Consider the following 6,000-nt stretch of genomic DNA (forward strand, 5'->3'; position numbering starts at 1 on the left):
GCTCCAAGCTATAATTATTGGTACACTACTACGGTCCCAAATGAGAGAAGTATAGGTCCAAAGGAAGTGAATATTAGTATCGGAAGTACCAGGACTGATTGCACTCAAGGAAAATGTAACCCAATGTGTATACATATAAATCAGTCATTAGAAAAAGGAATTCAATATAAGGACTTTGGAATAGGAATTGATGGAACTGGAAAAGACCCATGGGGGTGGCTAGTATTAAAAATAGAAACAACTAAAATAAAACCAATACGCAAGAGTATCTTTTGGTCATATTATCAGGAGTGGACTGAGGCTGGAGTCAGTGCATCAAGAGCCACCACACACAGACGGATCCTGGACATGGGCTTCAAATGTCGTATTCCTCTTGTCAAGCCGCTCCTGAACAACAAGCAACGTCAGAAGTGTCTTACCTGGGCTAAAGAAAAACAGACCTGGTCTGTTGCTCAGTGGTCCAAAGTCCTCTTTTCTGATGAGAGCAACTTTTGCATCTCATTTGGAAACCAAGGACCCAGAGTCTGGAGGAAGAATGGAGAGGCACACACTGCAAGATGCTTGAAGTCCAGTGTGAAGTTTCCACAGTCTGTGTTGATTTGGGGAGCCATGTCATCTGCTGGTGTTGGTCCACTGTGCTTCATTAAGTCCAGGATCAACGCAGCCATCTACCAGGAGATTTTAGAGCACTTCATGCTTCCTTCCACAGACGAGCTTTATGGGGATGCTGACTTCATTTTCCAGTAGGACTTGGCACCTGCCCACACTGCCAAAAGCACCAAAACCTGGTTCAATGACCGTGGGATTACTGTGCTTGATTGGCCAGCAAGCTCTCCTGACCTGAACCCCATAGAGAATCTATGGGGCATTGCCAAGAGAAAGATGAGAGACATGAGACCGAACCATGCAGAAGAGCTGAAGGCCGCTATTGAAGCATCCTGGTCTTCCATAACACCTCAGCAGTGCCACAGGCTGATAGCTTCCATGCCACGCGGCATTGAAGCAGTAATTGCTGCAAAAGGGGCCCAAACCAAGTACTGAGTACATATGCATGCTTATACTTTTCAGAGGTCCGATATTGTTCTATGTACACTCCTTGTTTTATTGATTGCATGTAATATTCTAATTTTCTGAGATTGTGGATTTGGGGTTTTCATGAGCTGTACGCCATGATCATCACAATAACAGAAAGCTACACATTGCTTGGGTTATTCTGTTGTTGTCATGCAGATATTTCCAAAGGCTTAATTAAAGCGGCACGCACGCACACACACACACACACACTTGCAGCAAACTGAATTTTTTTATCAATGGAATTATTGACAGTAGAAAAGCTTGGTATTCATAGTCACTTTTCCAGACAATAGATTTAAGTGATTAAATGCTTCTAATATGAGCAAGTGCTTTTATTTCCTTTAAACAAAATAGTGTTTGTACGAAAGTCTATCATTTCATGGTGCAGCTTCAAGGCATAACAAAGGGGCACACCCTGGTTCAGAGAGGGATTCTAGAAGGATAAAGAGCTGCTTCTGTGTGTGTTTTTTCTGCTAACTCATAACAAATAGATGTGTTTTGTTCTACCCCTTTTTATCTCAGACCTGAAGCCATTTGTTTAGCAGTAATATTGATTTCATTGGGACTTTATTTGAATGATGCTGCACAGGCATCCTCACATGGTTTAAGGGAAAAAAGGAGGGAGGAATGTTAGCATGTGTATGCACAATACCCAATATATAATTAGGATTTTTAAAACAATGGGGAAAGAAAACTATAATTAAAAACCTTGCTATTTATTTGCTACAGTATATATTTTTTAAATGTCTAGGTGTTTGGCTTTTTTAATAATTAAAATTGTGCCTTTTTAAAGGGCAAAATACTGTATAAGTGGGAAAAAAGGAAGGATAGACTTCTCTAGATGGGCAGATTACTAGGGTCCATCTAATCCTGTGTAACTGATCATGAGGTGTGTTTTCATTTTCTTCTTCTATTGACCTGGTTTTAAATTCCATTTAGAGAAAGAAACCCTACTTCTAGATATGTTCTTTCCCTTTCCCTTTTAATATTTTACAACAATATTTTGGGAAGACACCCCCTTCCAAATCTAAAACAAGAATGCAGCTGTTTCATACTCAAAAGGCGCAGGGAAGCCTTTATTTATCAGTAGCATGAAAATATTATAGTACATTGGTGGCATTGTGTACATGTACAGTAAATATGGAAGCATGCTTTTTTGATACTGTGAAAAGCATGGCATTTGGACTGTAACTTTGACTCTTAATAATAAAAAAAGAATTCACATCCTCCTAAACAAATACCATCACTATGCTTACATATGGTGTGAGGAAAAATTTGCATGTCCTTAAAATATTCCTGCTTTCTCTCTTTCTCTGTCTCTTAAAAGCCCATGAAATAATTATTTAAAACAAAATACTGCAGGAGACTTCTGTTGAACAGAATTTTAAAATTGATTTTAAAACACCTCCATAGGATGTATTTTCCTCCTTACTTTTGAAGCTGCTGCTCAGTTGTTAGTGAGATTATTTCATGTATTTTCCAAATCAGTTTTTTTTTTGTTACTTTTGGCCCCCAACTTCCAAAGAAATCTACGCTGGTTTAGTTTACTTTATCCTAATTTTTGTTTTGATTTCTTTTTTTAAAAAAACCTACCTGAATTATAATATATTCATTCTATCTACCGGTGAAACTCGAAAAATTAGAATATCGTGCAAAAGTTCATTTATTTCAGTAATGCAACTTAAAAGGGGAAACTAATATATGAGATAGACTCATTACATGCAAAGCAAGATAGTTTAAGCCGTGATTTGTCATAATTGTGATGATTATGGCGTACAGCTCATGAAAACCCCAAATCCACAATCTCAGAAAATTAGAATATTGTGAAAAGGTGCAATATTCTAGGCTCAAACTGTCCCACTCTAATCAGCTAATTAAGCCATAACACCTGCAAAGGGTTCCTGAGCCTTTAAATGGTCTCTCAGTCTGGTTCAGTAGGAATCACAATCATGGGGAAGACTGCTGACCTGACAGTTGTGCAGAAAACCATCATTAACACCCTCCATAAGGACGCGGTGGCTCAGTGGGTTAGGACGCTGAGCTTGTCAAATCAGAAGGTTGGCAGTTTGGCAGGTTGAATCCCGAGTGCTGCGTAACGATATTCTAATTTTTTGAGTTTCACCTGTATCTATCTGTCTATCCATCTATCTATCTATCTATCTATCTATCTATCTATCTATCTATCTATCTATCTATCTAGATCTTGTGCATATAGTTTCCCCAACAACCCACACTTTTACTGTTTTTCTGATCTAGAGCCAATAGCCGCTAACAATTAGTACTTACTAACGGGACTCTGAGAGAGGTGTCATCATTTTGCTATACTGTAATGAATGGGCTGTAACCCTGATTCGACCTTAGCCCTGCAGCGGCCGTGGGCTGAGAAAGGTGAAGCTCTAGCAAGCCTCCAGAGGGTGGTACAAGAGGCCGACTGACGGTCGGGAACGGGCTCTTGCTCGAGGCACGCGCCCGAGCCCTCTAGCATTTGCCCAACTCCTCTATTTAGTCCGTGAGTTTACCTCCACACTCCAGAGGTCATCAGACATGATTTATGACTGCACAGCAAAACCACGTGATATGAATCTGTACACGATATTTGGGTGCCTCCATAGGCGGGAACCAAGTACAGTTCCCAGTCATTTCCATAATTCTTTATAATTTGTACAAGGGTGCTACGCACCAAAGAACAAAACAAATCAAACCCCCCCTGTTTTAAAAAAGCCAATAAAAACAAAACCCTAACAAGCCCCAACAACTCAGCTATTCTGTAAAGTTATTTTGCGGTCGCTATCCATATGGCCCGGAGTACCCGTTACGTAATTATGGAGATCCGAGTGGCGTGAGCGAGCAATTCAGGGAATCGGCCAGCATGCATTCTGGCAGGTACGGCAGCTACTGCTACAGTGGTATGGACCTCAGCGTCGCCCGCTCCGCTTCCAGCCACTTTGCGCTGTGTGTGTGTGTGTGTGTTTGTATGGAATGGAGAGAGCTTGCGGTGGCAGTTACCTCTCCAGCGCCAACGCCAGGTACGTCAACCGGCTCACTCGCCTCCGCCTGACTTGTTGCAGTGAGCCGACGAGGCCGCCTCACCTGTCAGCAGTGAAGATCATCACGGTGGGATGGGGGGACGCAACCTCCACCGTTAGTTCAACCGCCAGCACTTCGTCCATGTCCAGTGGCACTGCCGGCAGCAGCGCCAGCAGCAAGGGCAGTGGCAGCACCAGCACCAGCCACCTGGGCAGAGAAGGGCTTAGCACGTCACCGGTCGCCCAAGAAGACCCTCCCACCAACAGCGAGCAGGCAACCTCCCAGCGGAACTACCAAAACACTGCGACCAAAAGGCAGTGCAACAAGTTCCCCAGCCCCTGATCTGTTCCTGGATGACAAAACTGCACATAAGCCATGGTAAAAGCATGCCCAGTTTTCTCTATGTGTAATCTAGAGCAGCAGGTCTACAGGCAGAAGGGGAAGCAGGAGCAGAGGGACACGAGGCTGAAAGAAGAGAAGCAGGGGGACAAGAAAGCTCCTTTCCACATCTCATGCACGTACCCCATTTACGTCGGTCTAGCTGCGTGTTCAGGTGGTCTCTCTCTTGAGGAAGCCACAACCTCTTCCCACCCACACCCCCTTGGAGAGGGCAGTACAGCTGAAGGCCAGTGGAGGAGGAAATCGAGGTGACATGAGGCAAACTCTCCTAAGGACTCTTCTCAGGTCTCCGGGACTGGGCACTTGAATGGAAAGCAAGTGAACCAGCTTGAATAGTGCTTGTCCTGTCAGCCTCAGTAATTTATGGTCAAGAAGACCATCCAGTGAAAATACCATTACTTCTTATATCCCAAAACAAGTTGATGGAATAGTATGTGTGTGCCTGTGGGTGTTGGGAGGGTGAGATTTCTCAAGTAAGGGAAACTTAGGAGAACCTAAAGAGAATGGTCTTGAGGAAGCTAGTTCTGCAGTCCTTCAGCCTCCGCCTGGAAGTCATTTCTTCTGAAGCAAGAGAACCAGAGTCACTTGGTTGAGTTGGTTGGCTATAGAAAACAAACAAACAAATATTTATATAAAGTGTGGTTGAAATGAGAAGTGGACTAGGTCTGGGACCTGGCTGAGGGGCTTGTTAGGTTTTTTGTGGGAAGAGCTAATGCCATGATCCTAACCGAATCAGGAAGTAGGTTCTCTAGAGCTAGGAGACTTTTAGTTCAAGGAGTACAGAACTTGTAGGGACCCGGCTGGAGAACAGCTGTTGCAGGGAAGCCTTCTGCTTTCCATCTTCTTGGCTGGAATCGAATTGATTAGACCTTGATTAAGAGAATCAAAGGAGAAACTGTTTAAACTTCACCATGCTTGAAATTACTTAAGGCATGGCTTTTCAACCAGTGGTACGGGTACCACCTGTGGTACATTGGCACCTGGCAGGTGGTACGTGACCATCCGAGAACACTGGTAGTGGGGGAGGGGAATGAGCTGAACCAGTGGTAGCACCGCACAAGCCTGAGCAAGAGATGGCTGGAGCTGCAGGGCTGTCAGGGCTCAGCAGAAGCGCCAGGATCAGTGCCGCTTTCCAGCTGATCGGGGCTTCTTCGGGACTGTCAGCTGGAGCTCAGTGCGGATCCTGATGCTTCTGCTGAGCCCTGAAGAAGCACCAATCATCTGGAAAGCAGCACTGATCCTGGTGGGGCAGAAAAATATATTTCCTCAAATGATCTTAAAGAGGCAGAAAAGCATGACCAGTTTTTTCTGAATATCCCCAAGTCTCCCTCCCCCAAGCAGAAACCAGCTCTGTAGAAATGCAGATATAAACCATTCAGGAAGGTTGAAGCTAGAAGATTAAGAAGACAAAGAAACATAAACTCTACATACCCCACCCAAACTCTAAGACAGGACATAATAGGATTAACCCACATATGCCAAAGAGGCACACTCAGATTC

The sequence above is a fragment of the Vipera berus genome (assembly GCF_964194415.1).
Source record: "Vipera berus genome assembly, chromosome: W".
Classification (NCBI taxonomy): domain Eukaryota; kingdom Metazoa; phylum Chordata; class Lepidosauria; order Squamata; family Viperidae; genus Vipera; species Vipera berus.